The sequence below is a fragment of the Gracilinanus agilis genome, chromosome 3 (assembly GCF_016433145.1).
Source record: "Gracilinanus agilis isolate LMUSP501 chromosome 3, AgileGrace, whole genome shotgun sequence".
Lineage (NCBI taxonomy): Eukaryota > Metazoa > Chordata > Mammalia > Didelphimorphia > Didelphidae > Gracilinanus > Gracilinanus agilis.
The window spans coordinates 387488158-387507175 of record NC_058132.1 but is presented as its reverse complement, the minus strand read 5'-3'; the positions used below and the strand labels follow the sequence as shown (position 1 = coordinate 387507175).

At 34.9% G+C, this 19018-nt stretch overlaps 1 pseudogene; it reads left to right on the top strand.

Moving 5' to 3' along the window:
* The first annotated feature begins 1008 nt into the window (after nucleotides 1–1008).
* On the top strand, nucleotides 1009–1929 carry LOC123241606 (annotated as a pseudogene).
* Nucleotides 1930–19018: the final 17089 nt, after the last annotated feature.

The window sequence follows — 19018 nt, the reverse complement described above, 5'->3', positions numbered from 1 at the left end:
TCTGGGGTGTCAGAGAACATAAATGTATGGGAATGGGTGATTTTATTTCAGATGATCAATACATATACTACTGTGGGCAAGAATCCCTTAGAAGAAATAGAGTAACCCACATTGTTGGTTAAATGGTAAGAAAAGCAATTCTGGGTTATAATCTCAGAAATAATAAAATAATATCTTTTTCAATCCAAGGCAAACTGTTCAAATAGCATCGTAATGCAAATATCTGCTCCAGCTTCTGATGTGATAAGGCTAATGATGATCATTTCTATGAAGATCTATGACACTTTCTAGAAATAACACACACACACAACACACACATGCACACACACATAATATACAAGCATTGCATTCATCACAGGGGATGGAAATACAAATAAAAAGATAATTGGAATAACAGGCAAGTGTGGCCTTAAAGTACAAAATGAAGCAGAGAAGAGACTCACAGTTTTGTCAAGATAACTCTGTGATCATAGCAAATACTCTTTTTCAACAACTCAAAAAGTGACCCTACATATGGACATCACCAGATGGTCAACACAGAAATCAGATTAATTACTTTGCAGCCAAAGGTGGAGAAACTCTGTAGAGTCACAATTCAAATGAGGCCTGGCACTGACTGTGGCTCAGAAAATGTGCTTCTTATTAAATTCAGATTTAAATTGAAGAAAGGGAAAACTAAAACGCTGTATAGACATGATCTTAATAACATCTCTTATTCTTATGAAGTGGAAGTGATTGAGTTAAGGGATTGGATGTGGTAAATTGAGTGCCCAAAGAACTATGGACAGAGATTTACAGTATTGTAAAGGAGACAACAAAAAAAATTCCAAAGAAAAAAAAGAAGGAAATAAAATGGCTATTTGGTGAAGCCTTACAAATAGTTAAGCCAAGAAGGAAGGTGAAAGGGAAAGGAGAAAGGGAAAGATATGCCCAACTGAATTCCATAGAATAACAAGGACAGATAAGATTTTCTTAAATAAATACAAAGAGAAAGAGGAAAACAATAGAATGGGAATCAAAAGAGAATTCAAAAGAGTTATAAAGGGAATGTTTCACACAAAAATGGGCATATAAAAAACAAAAATGGTAGAGATTTAACAGAAGTAGAAGAAATTAAGAAGAGGTAGCCAGAACAGCTAGGTGACTTAGTGACTCCAGAACGAGACCTAAAAGATGTGAGGCCCTGGAATCAAATTTGACCTCAGTCATTTCCTAGCTATGTGACCCTTGGAAAGTCATTTAACCTATTGCCTAACCCTTACCACTCTTCTGCTTTGATTCTAAGATGTAAGGTAAGGGTTTAAAAAAAAAAAAAAAGGTAGGCAGAATACACAGAAAAACACTATACCAGAAAGATCTTAACATCAAAGATATCTACAATGGTGTGATTTCTAATCTAGAGCCAGACATCCTGGAAAATGAAGTCAAGTGGGCCTCAGGAAGCATTGTTAACAATGAGGTTAGTGGATGTGATATAATTTTAGCTGAGCTACTTAAAATCCTGAAAGATGCTGCTGTTAAAAGTGCTGCATTCAATGTGCCAGTAAATTTGGAAAACTCAACAGTGACCACTGTATTGGAAAAGTTCAGTTTAGGTCCTAGTCCTAAATAAGGGATATATATGGAGCAATTTTGCTTATTTAACATGCCTACAAAGTTATGCTTAAGAATATGCAAAATGGGCTTTAGCAATATGTGAATTGAGATTTACCATAAGAGAAGTCTGGTTTTTGAAGAGACAGAAGAACAAGAGACCAAATTGCCATTTGCAGGATTTTGGAAAAAAATACTTCTTTTTCATTGACTACACTAAAGCCTTTGACTTTGTGGATCAAAACAAAATGTGGCAAGTCTTCAGTAAGAAGAGAGTACCAGATCATCTTACTTATCTCCTTAGAAACTTGTATGCCTGCCCTGAAGCAACCATAAGAGCCAAACATGGAACAACTGATTATTTTAAGATTCAAAAAGTACAGCAGTTATATTTTATCACACGATTTATTTAACTTTTACACAAAGTAAATACATGATGCAAAATGCCAGGCTGGATGAATCAAAAGCTAGAATTAAGGTTGCTAGGAGAAATAATCTTAGATGTGTAGATGAAAACTATTCTGAAAGTGAAGAATTAAGAAACCTCTTGATGAAGGTGAAAGAGTAGAGTATAAAAGCTGGCTTGAAGGTTAACATAAAAAAATAAGATTTTGGCAATGAGTCCCATCACTTCCTGGTAAAAACAGAGAGAGAAGAAATGGAAAAAGTCTCAAATTTTCTATTCTTGGGCTCAAAGATCATTGCAGACACCAAATGCAGCCATGAAATTAAAAGGTACTAGCTCTTTGGAAGGAAAGCATTTTGATGTCTCTTTTATTCTTATTTTTCTCATCATTGTTTCCCTTGTGATTATATACATTTTATTCATCCAAATAAATTTAGATATTATTTAGGTGTGTTAATTTATTTAGTATTGTGATTTTTAGTATATCATTATGGCCCATTCTTCAAAACTGGACATCTCTCCATTTATTTGTCTTCTTTTACTTCTAGGGTGTTTTTGGTATAGTTGTTTTTAATATAAATCTTGTGTCCATCTTGATTACCTATCATTTATTTTATGTACTTTGTAGTTTAACTACATATTAACTATATATTCTATGGTTGTGTTGCTCAGTCTTTTCTCTAGGTCTTTGTGACCCTGTTTGGGTTTTCTTGACAAAGACACTAAAGTGATTTGCTATTTCCTTCTCCAGCTGATTTTACAGATGAAGAACTGAGGCAAACAGGATTAAGTGATATGTCCAGGGATATAGCTAGTATCTGAGGCTTGGATTCAAACTCAGGAAGATGAGTCTTTTTTAATCTAGGCCCTGTTCTCTCTCCACTGTGCCAACTAGTTTCCCCAGTTAATATGGTAAAATTCATATTACTATTTCCACCTGGTTGTTGATAGTTTTGATAGAAATGCTAGAGATTTTGTGGATTTATTTGGTAGTGAAGGTATTAGTTTTAAATAATTCCATTACTTATTCTTTAGAGATTTTGAAATAAACCATTGTGGTATTTTCAAATAGGGTTAATTCAACCTTTCATTTCCTAATATTTATAGCTTTAATTTTTTTTCTTGCCTTATTGTTGTAACTTTCATTTTTAGAAAAATATAAATTGTAGAAGAGAGAAATGTAATCCTTGCTTTATCCCTGTTTGTACTCAGAATTTTGGAAATATTTTTCCATAGAAAATAATGCTAGATTTAATATTTATAAATATCTTTTATCATATTAGAGAAGAGTTATATTTTTTAAAGTTTTAAACTAAAGTTGCACTTTGTCAAGGACCTTTTCTACAACTATAAAATAATCATATATTTTTTGTTATTTTAATTAAATCTGCTTGCTCTTTCCCTAAAGTTGAAACATTCTTCATTCCCATGTATGAATCAAACTTGGACAAAGCGAATTATTTTCTAGATGTGTACCTGAAATTTCTTTGCTAATTTAAAAATTTTGCAGCAGTATTTATATTTTGGCCAGATGCAGATTGACCATGCTACTTCTTAGCTATCTCCCTGTCCTCTAGCCCCTACATTAACCTGGAACTATAAACTCCTACTGTGGGACTATGGGCTTCTAAATTCCCCATACCTATTCTGCCCCTGGGCCTACTATCCTATTCCCCGATTTCATTATAGCATTCTAGTCTCCACCTCTGAATTCTAACTCTAAATTCCCACCCTAGCCTCCCACCTGGTCTTCAAACTGGGGAGTATTTACAATTTTTCCTTCTCCATCTAGAGTCTGACATTCTTCTTCTCTTATATATTGTCTCTTGTCATGGAAAGGGAGAGGAATTAATCTAAAAGGAAAATTTTCTTCGTTCAATTTGCTTTTTGCTTATCTTCTATCTTACCTGGAGTAAAGGGGAACATAACTGATTGAGAATTAGTTTTAGAATCTTCCCCTTATATAAATCAAGTAGTCATAATAAATAGTTAATAGTTTATTTTATGCAAATGTTTATCATCACTCATTTATTTAGATAGAAATTCCTATAATCTATTTTTAAGTACTGACAGTTTACATGCCAAGATCTCACAAAAACTTCTCTGAACTGCAGCTATTGATTTTTTTATGGTTTAACGGTGTCACACTGAAAAAAAGTACATGAATTTTATTCACACAGTGAACAATATTCACAATAGCTTATTGCACTATAAAATAAGCATGGCTAATTTTTTCAGGGACCTTTTGCCTTCTGTTAACTTTTGAGATGTTCCATGAATAATGAGATTGTCACCTTTACCAGAGTATTTTTAGCACTTATAAATACACAGTGAAAACAAAGATCATTAAGCTAGATTTGAGACTCTTATGCATATGTGTCCTTGGTCTGATTCAATGATGAAATAATTACCATAAAATGCTGTCCACTATATGTCTCATAAATTCTGGGATATAGACTCTTAGTTAGAATTGGAAGAAACCTTAGAGTACAAGACCCTCATTTTATGAACAAAATTACTGAGGAGCAAAAGTTGAAGTAACTTATCAAAAGTCACACAGTTAGGTTGACTAGAGTAATTGTAAAAAAAATCTTAATATCTCAACCAGAATCTCTTGACTTCAATATGGAGCTGGAGCATGAAGAGATAGTAAAGGTAGAAATTTTCAATTTCAAGTCTTTAATGTTCATATTGGGTAAATCATGGAATCTTAGGAACCTTGAATGCCATCTAGCACACTAAGTTAAAAGAAAAAAAAAAGTTAAAATCTTCTTTCCAGTTAGAGACGTACTTATAAGACAGCTAATATAGAAGGGAAGTAATATTGATTAGTTCTAATTAGCAAAAGGAAATGATGAGCTCAAGGCTTGATTAACTGGAAAGGGCTAATCTTTGCAATGGATGCCAAAAAAGATGTTTCCAGCCAGGGAATGGACTACAAGGGATGGGGTCTTGGATTACAATCTGAGAAACTCCCACTAGATTCTTTACTAATCTTATCTAAACTGGGATCATTAAGTTTCTTAAGGTCTATAGCTCAGTTTGGAGATAAGGTCAGTCTGGGACTTTCCCCCCAAGGCAAGTTCCTAAGTGATAGGGGCAAAATAGAGGGTTTTAAAAACCAAGTAGACCCTAGTATAAAATTAAAAGATCCATTGCAATCTTAATTTTTAATTCAGACTATCTCTGGCATCTGTATATAAATAAATACAGTCAGTAGCCACCCTATGCTAATGTGAAAGATTATTGCCATAGCACTCTGAGAAGATAAAGGATTGGTTTTAGCTTCATGTGTTAACCATTGCTGGATTTCAACTATATAAAAAAATTCCAACTTAACTGTTGCAGAACTGCCATAATACTCTGGGTGATATTTTCTAAATAGGAGACTAAAAAAGAAAAAAGAAATTAAGAGTTTATCCCTTTGAATGAAATCTACCTTAAAGAAGAGGCTATTGGGATCATTGAGAAAGTGAAGCTTGATAAAAGCAAAGCTTTCCTTTGGGAAGAAAATATGGGCAAACTCAATAATGCTGTCATACAATGCAGTAGAATAGAGAGAGGGAAACAACATTTTATAGAAAACAACAGCCCAAAAGGATCAGAGATGTATCAGTAATATTGTCGTTGCAATGATGAGAACAGAATTTCTGTCCAGTTCATGGAAAATACAGTGAGAGTCAGCAATAGAAATTTATGTTACTTAAAAAAAAATAAGGCAGAAAATCTGGATGTCTATCCTCTCCAGAGATCAACTGTCAGAATCCCATAACCTTGTCTGCCAGAGTTCAAGAAATACTAATACAGACACACTTGAGACACAAGGGAATGGTTCCAGAAATCAGAGACAAAGCTATCACTGGCCTTGTGATTCAAAGTCTTCACTACCTATAACCTTTAGCTGTATATTTTGTCCAACACTATAAGCAGATTATTAGAATAGCCTAATACCCAAGGTTTCCCTCAAGGAGAACCATAACACAGGGGACCAGGAAAACACTCCATGAGATCCTGCACAAAGAGCCTTGACACAGAGTTCTCCTACTTTCCCTCCTTAAAGTAACAAATAGCTCAACCACAATATAATTTCAAGTGAGCATTAGAGCAGAGACCCTGGAGGAGTTTTCTCATTGCCCTCTCCCCTCAGGGTGATATCCCACAGAGATGTCAAACTCAAATACAAACAGAGGTCAATAAACCATATATTAAGAACAGTTGTGGGTTGCATAAGGACTTAGAAAACCACATTTAAAAAAATTATATCAACACATTAAAATCCAATAGGAACTACATTTTAATTTTGTTCTGGCCACCTTATATAGTGTTCTAGACTTCATGCAGCCCCCTGGACATGCGTCTGACACCTCTAGAATAGCATATCTGGCCTATGCTCTTGTAGTGCTTTTGTGCATAATAAACAAAACAAAACAAAATAAAACACCATTTCAGCTGCTGAGGCACTCCTTACTTTCATGTTATTGATAGCCAGAAAGGCATAATGAATAGGGTGCTGGGCACAGAGAGAAAAATACTTGCTTTCAAATCCTGCTTTTAACATTAACTAATTGTGAGATTTTAGGCTACATTCTGTGCTTAAGAAAACTCCTTAAGATTTATTTATTGTCATAAAACCATTGGTGGACAGAATTCCCATACAGTGAGTGTACCATGAAATCCCAGATCCTTTCATGTATAAGCAACTTCTGAATGGGCGAGGGGTTAAAGACCTTGTTAGGGCTATTAGGAATAGCTTCTGCCTGCCTTACCAACAGATCAATAGCCCTGCCTTCCTGACTGTGGCAACACTAATCAGATAAGAGGAGAAAACTTTTTGTTTTTCTTTCTCTGATTAAGTAGGACAGTTCATTAAAAGTATCGAGCCTCCATTATCTAGCATCACGTGACTGGTAAGCTAGAACTGCAATTCTCCTCAACCATTCATTCCAACCTCAAATTATCTCAACAAAAAAAAAGAGAAAGAAAAAGAGGAATAATTATGTGTCAGAGAGAGGGAGAGAAAGTAACTAGAGTAGAACTTTGAAGACAGAAATCAACAACGCCTCACTAGGTAAAAACAAAATCTCATTAAATACAAGCAAAGAACTTAAATAGTTAAGCGCTTCAGATCAATGTCCCTATTCTTCATTACAATACGTATGTCAGATTCAGATCCATGGAACAGAAACAGCTTTACAGGTTTATGTTTCGGGGTCCCAAAGTGTGTATTTTTTGCGGGTCCCTTGGAGCAAATGAGAGCCGGAATACAAGAGGAAGGAGAAATAGTTTCTGCCCAGACACATTAAGGATCTGGGGGGGGGGGGGGGGGGGGAAGGGGTGTGTTTTTGTGTGTGTGTGTGTGTGTGTGTGTGTGTGTGTGTGTGTGTGTGTGTGTCCGCGCATGCGCTCCCGTGTGTTCTCTAAAGAGAATAAGCTAAGGTTGCCTATGTGAGTAGTAACCACAGACAAGATATTGTGAATGAAATAGAAAGGTAGAAAAATCAAATGAGTAAAGGAAAAAGCCCAAGTAAAAATATACCTTCAAGCGGACAGCCTCCTGATGATGGAACCAAGCAAGGAAGGACGGAAGGAAGGCAGGAAAGACGGAAGGAAGGACGGAAGGAAGGACTGAAGGACGGAAGGAAGGCAGAAAAGGCAGGCAGGCAGGAAGTCAGGAAGGAAGGAGAGAGGGAGGGAGGGAGGTCAGACCTTACTGAATTTTTGTCAGGTAATATGTATCTTCTTTCACAATATGACAAATATGGAAATATGTAGTGTATATGATAATACATGTACAACCTATATGAGAAGGTGAGGATGGGAGAGACCAAGCGTGGATTACAAAATGTCAGAAAATAATTATTAAAAATTGCATTGTCATATCAGGAAAAAATTTAGAAAAGGAAGGGAGGGAGGAAAGAAAAAAGAAAGAAGGAAAGAAAACTTTATAAAGAGAAACTAGATTGCTATGAATAAGTTTTCAACTACGGAGAAAAGGAAATCAAAATTCCTTTCTCAAAAAATAATTCTGTGTGCTACCCAGAAATCATGGAATAATATCCAGCAACTTTAAGATTGTTTAGAACAATAAAATTGCTAAGAAAAAAATTGAGAATGAAATTAATTTTTAAATAAAAACAATGTGAATAAAGGGGGGGAGGGGAGTCAGAATTACAGTAATGGAGGTTCTCTCCAAAGAAGTAGAGCCTCTGGAATACAAATAAGAGTTGAAAGACAAAAATGAAGTGAAAAAATATTTGGCTGAAGAGAAAAAAATGTTAAAAGAACATGTAAATCATAGTGACTAATAAGATACAAAGAGAAAGCTTGAGTCATGAATGGAAAAATTTGGAAAATAAAAAAGTCTGAGAGGGGAACAGCTGAGTGGCTCAATGGATTGAGAGCCAAGTCTAGAGACTGGAGGTCCTAGGTTCAAATGTGGCCTCATACACTTCTTAGCTGTGTGATCTTGGGCAAGTCACTTAATTCCCATTGCCTAGCCCTTACCACAATTTTGCCTTGGAACCAATACATAGTATTGATTCTAAGGTTTCAAAATAAAGTTTAAAAAGTCTGAGGAACAGGAATAAATCAAGGGGAAAAAGTAAAATAAATGCTTGATCATTTTTTAAATAAGACAATAAAGAGCTGACCAATGAATTCATGAATTGTTATAAAATAAAACACATACCTACTCTTAAAATTCCAAGGTATATAGTTTTTAACTTTCACAATTTTAATAACACTATAAACTTAATGAGCAGCGGGGAGGAAAGCCTTCCAATATAAAGGTATGACAATTTGAATAATCCAGGGTTACTCAACAGTCAATGAGAATAACTCAACAATGATATGAAATGAATAAAATAGTATATTCTGTACACCCCTAAAAGTGAGTTCAAGCTGCAACCCCAAATAACATGCCCTGCTAAGCTGAGCCTAAATATTAATGAAAAAATGGACTTTAAGAACCAAAGAATGTCTTAATATATTTTTGCAAAATGAAACATAGAAGTGAGCAAAATATTTAATGCACGCATCTTGGAACTCAAGAGAAACCCAAGAAATGTAAATATTTAAAACTGCCATGAAAATATTACGTAATTAAATAAATCATCATGTTTATAGGTTATTGTTTAAAAGAAAGATTGAACTGAAGGCTAAAATGAAAAAAAAGGATTATTGAAGTACAAAAAGTTGCTGAAGAACTAAACATTTAAGGACAACTTAAAAAATTAATACATGGGAAGGATGAATAAACTGAATTAATAAATCCATGGGAGAAAAAATCCTAATTGAATCAGCATAAAAATAGGGTATGGTGCATAGGTTAGAGAATAAAATTCAAACTAGACTAGCTAGGTGGGATAGCATTCCAGGAATATCTAGCAATCAGAGTAGGGCAAAGAGGGAAAGGGGAAAGGTGAGAGGTTTGAGTCAGCAGTAGGACAATCTCTTCTTCAAAATTAGAATAAACAAGGACATCAGTAGGACTGTCTTATGAATAGGGATACAAATTTCTTGGTGCCAGATAACACTTCCCTTTGTACATTACTTCTTTTATTAAATCATATTTCTAAGTATGAAATAGTAAAAAAAAAAAATGGGATGGCTATGTTTGTGTGTGGAATATCAAGTTCAGTAAGAGAGAAAACAAAGGAGAAAGGAGTGGTATGGTGCATAGATCAGAGAATAGAATTCAAAAATAACAAAGACTAAGCAAAAAAAAATTCAACTTAACAAGGGTTATAGTAAAAGAATGTTTCCTAAGAGTGTAGAGGAAATGGAAAAAATGGATGGCAGGGAAATTTTAGAACTACATTCCTAACTGGGAAAAAGAGAATATTCAAAAACCTGAGAAGAATAGATGAACATATAAAAAAATGAACAATTTGAGCAAACTCGAAGTACTTGGAATAGATCAGTGAAACAACAATGAGGAGAAGGGATTGGTTGAACTGACTAGCATCCAGTAGTGTAAATAAAACTAATAGTAGGGACAAAGTGCCCTCTTAAAATAATGGAAAGTAAAAATTAATACATAATAAATAAATATAGGAAAATATAAGCCTAAAAATAATAATTAAATGTGAATGAATTAAATAATCCAATAAATGAAAGTGGGAAAATAGAAAGCAAAATAAAATACAAAACTTTCAAGTGTCATTTTAAGTATTCTTAATGATGAATGTCCTTAAAGTTGACTTTTTAAAGTGAAGAGTAAGTAAAACCTAACAAAGTTAAACTGATATGATAATTTAAAGTAAAGCACAGGGCAATATTTTTATGGGCATTGCAAAATGTTTTTGAGGGTTTTTCTTTCAATTTCCTCTAGCCTTTCTAAGCATACAAATATATGCATAGGTATTTATATTAATTTTACATGAAGAATTTACTTAAAAATTTATAAATAGGAAAAAAAATATTTTCTTAAGTATTCTCTTTCTAGAGGTATAAGCTGGTTATTTGGAATGATTCACTGGGGAGAGTAGGCATGTTAATCTCCCAATTAACTCTCAATTGGGAAGATTTCAACATGCTCATCTCACAATAGAATAATAGGGGGGATTGTGGGAAGGGAACTGCTCCCTCCATTATGTTGCTTTGTTTTGATGCAATCAATCAGGGACCTGGAGATCCTTTACCATTGAGATGGTAACCTCAGTAAACCCTCAGAGAAAATAAGTTGAAACCAATGAGATGAGAAATTGATCCCATAGGCACTGCTCCCCTCCCCCAGGGCAATGCCAGGCAAATTAAAGAACTATGATTGATTCTTGAGATGTGATGTGATAGAGCTATTGGGTGGAAAAAACTGCTTATGAGCTGAGACCAAGGCTGATCGCTCTCCCTTTGGTGCTTTTCTGGCAGAAGATTGGAACCCTGTTGGTGGTGAGCTTCAATCAATCAAATGGCAAATAGTGTAGTCAACTCTCTGCCTGTTTCCTACATTTCCCTCTCTTTGCTTTCACTACTTTGATGTAATGAAACTACTAAAGCTACTAACAGCTTCTTAATTTAAACTATTACAGTATATAAGCAATTGATACCTGGAGAAGTCATTACCATTAGTCTATCTTAACTAAATTAACTGGAGATATGCTTGTAAATGTTTAACAATTGGCTCTCAAGGAAAAAGAAATGTACGATATATTTAAATTTTTTCAAGGATATTTATTACTATTTTCATTTCCAAATTCATTCCCTTCCTGAATCTCCTCACCCATTCATTAAAAAGCAAGAAATTCAATACTCATTATATATATGAAATCATGTGAAATATTTTCACATTTTACATTATAGAGATCTAGCTCTACATCAACAGGGATATGAATGGCCTGAAGTGGCATTAGATTGATAAGGATGAAACAGAAATTTGAGAACAGCCAGGCTAATGGTTAGCTCAAGACTGCTCCAAAAAAGTCTCTGAGCATTCTTCATTTTATACCATTTCAAAGAACAGTTCCTCACAAAGCACATTTGAGTTGCAGCTGTGAAACACCCAAGGTTACAGAATTACCTCACACTCAAGTTTTTTTTTTTTTCACATGTAGATTATGCCCGGATGAGACAAGGGTCCAAAGTTAAAATTTGAGACTTATTTTATCTAATATTCTATTTTAGTACAAGCTTACACACTTCAAAAGATATGCTGAAGAATGAACTGAGCCTTTAATATTGTGGTGTGGGAAGCCGTTCTATGTATTAAAGCCTTTGGAGAAATAGGATCAAATTTAGGGCCTGTTATCTGGATTCCCTACGTGACCAATCCAGGCTGAGGCAGTCTTTGTGTTTGGTCCTGGTCACCTGAGCCCCAAAAGGCTCTGGTACCAGCAGGTAGGTTAGTCCAAAATCAACTTGATCCCTCCAAGAAGGCTATTAGGAGTCATTTAGAGAAACAGAGTCTGTAACAGATATTTTATCTGGATCCCATTACAAAATCATCGGCAAGTAAAACTGTGTGTATGATTTTCTGCACTGCATGTCAGGATACAGACTGAATGGGCCATCTAAGATAAAAATCTGAGGCTCCTCTTTTGACTCAGTCTTTGATCCCCACCTTTTTTACAATTCTTATTGGAGAGCTTTGAAGTGGCAGACCAGCATCTACTGAGTTAATGATTCCTTTCCTAACAAATGTTAATTAGATAAGAGTGCATATTCAGATTAGAACTGGCTCCTTTAGGATTTGACTGGTGAGCATCTCCCTGGGATATTTCCTCTCCCGGAATTATCCCCTCCTGAAATTGGGGTTTGGAATTTGACCATTTGTCTTTGCATCTGTATTCTTTAGACTTCAATGGATTATGCGTGACTTATTGCCCCTTACCAACTGTGACTTCTTTTTACTTGAGAAAGGTATATAATAAACTTCCATGCCTGCAGAATTCGGAACAGCATGGGCTAACCACTAGTCTAGTTGTTCTCATTTTCTTTCTCCTGCCTTAACCATCCTATGCCACCACGCCACTCAGGACCCCAAAAAATCATATAGAGTCATGGCTCCCTATATTGTGGGATGTATTTTAGTCCTGGGAAAGTACCTAAGTGAGCTTGGAGTTTGTCTGGCCTGCCTACGGTGTCCTTGGAAAGGATACAGAGCAGTGTAACAATTAAAAATAATAGAGACTGAGAGTAAAAAGAGAAGTAATATTTTAATCAAAGCCATATTGGTAGAATAAAATCATCCACACACCTGGCTAAGATCTATTTCAAAAAAGCCACCATTTACCATTACCTTCTATCACCTCTCCTACATACCAAAGAGGAAGTCCCAAGCCAACCTCCCAATTTAAACTACACTTTATGTTAGCTCACGCCAAATCACATCAGAAACCGGAAACCTGCTGAATCATGGAAAATGTAGTTTCCAAGTCCCCTAAACATCCACAGGAAGTTTGTCATATATCTAATAGAGTAAGGCTCAAATGAGCCCCAAATACCTCTCAATGGAACCCCCCAAATTCCAAATAACACATTTCCCCCCTGAGATCCAGCGAAAAAGACTGGTCTTTTTCAGTGGATCTTAAAAACATAGTCAAATTCTAAATTACAGGAATTTGGGGATAAAAGAAAAGAGGATAAAAACTAGCCGCATTGACAAAAAGCCAATTTGGGGCAGTCCCCTATTGGCATAAGAGTGTACACTTAAAACAAATGCATTCAACTCATTCAACTCCCCATAGTTCAATCAACTGCACCCCAAAGTTCAATTTGGATCTTCATGATCCAGTGAAGGCTCTTTAGACATCTTCATGGTGTCTTCACCAAACAGGTTCGTTGTCTGGTTTCTGGGGAGATGGCAAATTTCTTATCCTAAATTACTCTCAAAAGAATTTAGATTACAGAACTTTAGATTTAGAACTTTAGATTACAGATTACAAAACATGCATTTCCTTTTAAGAATTATACATTACCCTCCTGAAATTACTCCTTAAAAAGAGTTAAAAAATTTTTTTTACATTATAGATTATAATACAGACATGATTATAAAACTTGCACCCCCCTGAGGTAAATTTCTCTCCTGAAGAGGGTACCTCACCTCAGGTCAGCGAAGGATACATGGCTGAGTCACGGGGTTGTATGAAATTAATTGGCAAAAGAAATTTTAAAAAATTATAAAATCCAAATAAAAGAGGAAAAATTAACTTGTGAATGAAATGTAAAATCTCAACATCTATGTGCAAAAATGTAAGGAAAAAATAAACTTATAGCAGGTCCTTGAATCAAGGCCCAATTAAAGTGATTTAAGCAGTGTGCAATTACCCATTTAGGGGTCAGGACTATAGAAAGTTGCCATTCTATATATATGAGAAATAACAGGACTAAATATGTGAGCAAGGGAAATGTCTCTGTACCTTTTCAGGGAATGAGCCATGATAGCCAACCTTAGGTGCTTTTATTAGGAATTTAAGTTAAGGGGAAGTCTGGCCTCTAAAGGGTTAGAAAAGCCGCAACTCCAAAATCCAAACACCAGCTTAAAGCCCTTTATTATTGGCATAAAATGTACATTCAGAAACCAATTGGTTTTGTGTTCTCTCTCTTCCATTTCCCTCTTATCTCTAACTATTGTAGTTAGAAGACCTTTGTGGGTATAAGATGATTATGTAAAATGATCACTTGGGATGACTAGGCACCCAAAATGATCATCAGGGGGGATTGTGTAAATGGAATTAGCTCACCCCCATTCATAGATAAACTCTAGCCATCAGAGATAATGTCATCTCACCTCCCTGAGAGGGGAGGGGAGATCTGTGACCCACACGTGACAATAAGCAACAAACCAAGAACAAGGGACTGATCTTTGGGCAGTCCAAAACAGTGTTGAGGCTGCCATTTGTGCACTTGAAATTAGAGGTGGGTGCAGGAAGTAAAAAAAGCTGCTGGTAACTTACTGTGAGGCAGTTGGCGCTTTGAACTGGGGGTAGAAGGATCTCTGGTGAGATCTCAGGCAGCTTCCCTCTGAATTGTCACGTGGGTAAGTTAGGCTGACTTCCCTTTGCCTCTCTTGGTGTTCTAATATCTCTACCCTCAAGGAGGCTTCTTTGCCTCTCTAATTGTCAAGGCCTTGTGGCTAGTAGCCTTGTTTAATTAACCTTTAAATCTTCATCCACGCCGGACCTCTGGTCCAGCCAGAGTTTCTCTCTCTCTCTATCTCTGTACCTTCAACCTTCCTAATTGTAAATAAACTACCATAAAAGCCATCCTGACTTGGGTCTATTTTTAATTATGGAATCAGTCTGAATCTGATTGATTCCTGGCAACCACACCTTAAATATATATATATATACATATATATATATATGCACATATATATATATATGCACATATATACACACACACACACACACACACATATATATATATCTAAAATTTCCTTCTTACAGCAGCTTCTGATAATTTCTGCTTTTTTCAGCTTGGGAAAAATTTGTTAACTCCTTAACTGCTTGTTTACTATATGGTACTTAAAGGTTTTCTATAAAACTTTAGGTTATCCTAGAAGATTAAATTGATATGTGTATGGGAATCTGAGTTAGAGATTTAAAATCTTTAACATTAACTCATTATATGCTGGTTTGTTGTGAGGTGACTTCTAGGGGAATTTCTGTACTACTTTATGTAAGGGTGGGAATTTCCTAGGAATTATAGGGGGCCTGTGGGGGGCTCTGCTATTAGCCTGTATTGTTTTTCTGTATCTCCCTGGGGTTGTATAAGGATATTGATTACAATAATTTCAGTAAAAGGGAATGTTAGTGAGAAAAGAGTCACATAGGGGAAACTGAGTGGAACATTCATCCTTCTGACATCTGTTATGCTGGTGTCATAGTTGGTAATGAGCTGTGCTAAACATCACAAGCTTTGATTGCTTCCAACATCAAACGAGTCAATATATGGCCCTGCCAACTATATTAACCTTGATGGGGTCCATATAAAAATATCTATTAAAGACCCTATTTCTCTGAGTGACTTCTGACAATACATGTTGAAAAAAATTAAGAAATATAAATATAAAGAAAGTTTGAAAAAATATCCCTTAATTTGTTCTCAGAGTTGATCAGTTCTCTCTGTGGAAGTCAATAATATATTATTTTTCATCATTAGCCCTATGAAATTATTATGGATTATTGTATTGGTCAGAATAAGCTATCTCCTTCACATTTGTGAACATTTGAACATTTGAAACTACAATATTGTTGTTACCATGCACAATGATCTTCTAGTTCTGCTGTCTTCCCTTTGCATTAATTCATGTCTTTACAAACATTTTTTAATTTAAATTTTTTCAATTACATGTAGAAACATTTTTGACAGTTGTTTTCTGACATTTTGTGATTCAGAGTCTCTCTCTCTCTCTCCTTCCTCTCCCCTATTCCCCCAGTGTTTTCATGCAATATATATTTCCATATTCTTCATGCTATAATTAAAGGCACATATCACAAATACAATAAAAAAAAACTAATGTAGAAAATAAAGTGAAGATGGCTTGTTTTGATCTGTTGTCAGACTCCAACAGTTCCTTCTTTTATTGTGGATTGCATTTTTTATCATTAGTCCCTTGGGGTCACCTTGGAACCTTGCTTTTGTCCTTCGCAGGTGGTCATTGTACAGTATTTCCATTATTGAATATACTGTTTCCTAGTTGTGCTCACTTCACTTTACTTGGTTTATATGTCTTTCCAGGTTTTTCTGAACTCATCCTGCTTGTAAATCCTTATGGCATAACAGTTCCATTACAACCATGTCCTACAGTTTGTCTAGCCATTCTCTGATGGATGAAACCCCCTCAGTTTCTAGTTCTTTGCTACTACAAAAAGAGCTGCTAAAATATTTTTGTACAAGCCCATTTCCCTTACCCAGTAGTGGTATTGCTGGGTCAAAGGGTATGCATAGTTTTATATCCCAGATATTTTTGAGACCTTCCTTTCATTATTTCTTTCTCTTCTTCTTTTTAAATAAACCTTTACCTTCTGTCTTAGAATTGATATCAAGTATCAGTTCCGAGGCAGGAGAGTGATGACAAGATAGGCAATTGAGGTTAAGTGACCTGTTCAGTGTCACATAGTTGGGAAGTGTATGAAGTCAAATTTGAACCCAGAATTTCCTTTCTCCAGCTTGGCTTTTTATTTGCGGAATCATCTCACTGGCCCTCCTTCATTTCAAATAGCAGAATACAGGTGATAAACTTTTCATTTTAATTTGCATTATTAATTGTTTCTCTCTCACTTTCTTCAGTCTAGATAATCAAGAAAATAATAAATCAAGCATTGAATTATAGAATTGCCAATTTCTGAGTTGTATATGTTCATTAAAAAATTTAGCAGTTGGCTTTTGTGAGTGGTCTAAGCTGACTCCATTATGATTATCCTAATTTTCAGGCACAATGGCTACAGTCCTAAATTTTTTTTGAGGCATTTTTGCCATATGTAACCATTCCCAAGGTGTCACACATTCAATTTATGAATATATATGGCTTTTCCCAGGCAAAATGCAACACAGAATATTACTGCCATGTTCAATTCAATTCAATAGGCATTTATTAAATTTCTACTATGTAAAAGGTATTTCAGTGAGTTAAGGGAAATATACAAAGATGAATAGTGACACATTTGGATGGTTCACTATGGAGGCTGAATATGACAAAACCATAGATAACATGTTTCATACTTGAGGAAAAGTTCTGAAAATTTGACCAGGGTAAGAAGAAAAAAAATTGTCTTCAAATCAACTTTTAAAACAAATTCTTTCTGGTATAGAGACCTTAGAATGCAGCAAGGCTGTTCTGCCACAAGGGGATCTTGGGTCTTGCAGTCATAAAGAAGTAGTATATATCATCTGGCAGCTTCCTATTTTAACTAATCATTTATATATATATATATATATACATATATATGTATATATATATGTGTGTGTGTGTGTAGATTTATTATTATTATTATGAATTATTTAACTACATATATAGCTAAATATTTCCCAATTACATGTAAACATTTTTAACACACATTTTAAAAAATTGAGTTTCAGATCCTCTCTCTCCCTCCTGACCTTCCCATTTCTTTGAGAAGGCAAACAATTTGATATTGATTATACATGAGAAGTCATATGAAATATATTTCCATATTTAAACTTGTTGCAAAAAATCACAAAATAAAACAATAAAAATAAAGTGAAAAAGCATGCTTCATTCTGTATTCAGAATTCATTAATTCTCTCCCTGGAGGTGCATAGTATCTTTCATCATGGGTCCTTTGGAATTGTCTTGGAATATTGTCCTAAGTCTTTCACCTACAATATTGCTGTTAAAATGAGAAAATCCCAAATAGGCAAAACCTTGCCTAGTAGCTCTGAGTGACAGAGTTCCTGGTGTGGTGAACAGATTAGTAGTAGGGAGAGTAAACCACAAGAGCTATCAGTTAAAGTGTGGGAAGAGCAATAGAAAAGCTGTAACTTCAGGACAGATAAGTATGGAGGGCAAAATTAATTTTTCCAGAGACTTATAAAGAGACTTATTTTTGTGTATGTGTTACTGCCAAGTAACAGCTACTTGTATTGTAGGTATAGTTCTTCTATTTAATAATTCTCCCCACTGACTCCTCTCTTCCCCACCCCTAAATCTGCTCTCTTCTCTTGTGACATTCAGATTCTCGTCATTATGATAAAGAGAAAGCCTAACATGAATTCTGACCCTTACATTGAGACGACAGCTCACTCCTGAAACAGAAAATCTTCTATATGGATGATGAAAGTCATAAGTCACATTTTCAAAGTCTGGTCAACTGATTTGCAGCATAGAAGATATGTTCAATTGTCTTTCCAATCAATACCAAGTACTATGGTTGAATTAATGTATAGTGATTTACATCAATCAATTAGATGGTTTAGATACCAATCTTTTCATTTTCATGGACAATCTATGGCCATTTTAAATCTCTCTCCTTCCTATATCCTGTTGTCATCTCTTGCCCACTTATGATTATAAAACATTTTGTAAATATAAACTCCCATAAGAATGCTATTCAAATATACTTTATATATATGTGTACATATATATATATATATGTATAATTTTATATACACACACACAATCTTTCATCCTAGTTTTTAAATGTTCAATCTACAGTGTGGAATAGTTTAAAAAAAAAAAAGCCTTGGCCTGTGAATTAGGAGTCTTGAGTACTAACAGGGTTCTTCCTTTAACTAGTTTTGTGACATCACACAAATTACTCACTAGGCCTCAGTTTCTTCACTATGTATAAATTGATGTGATTAGACTAGATAATCTCTAAGACCTCTTCCATCTTCTCTAAAATTTCTTTACATATGTTTAGGTTTTACTTTATATATCTTTAGGCTATTATTTATCAAATTTCCCCATCAAAAGTCTCTCAAATTTATCATTCATAGTCTAGTGAACAGAAATATGATTCTTTATTACTGACTTTAAATAGAAAGATCTGTTGGTTTTTCACAGAAGAATTAGGAACTAGAGATTTAGAGTTGGAAGGTATCTTAGAGTTCTTCTAA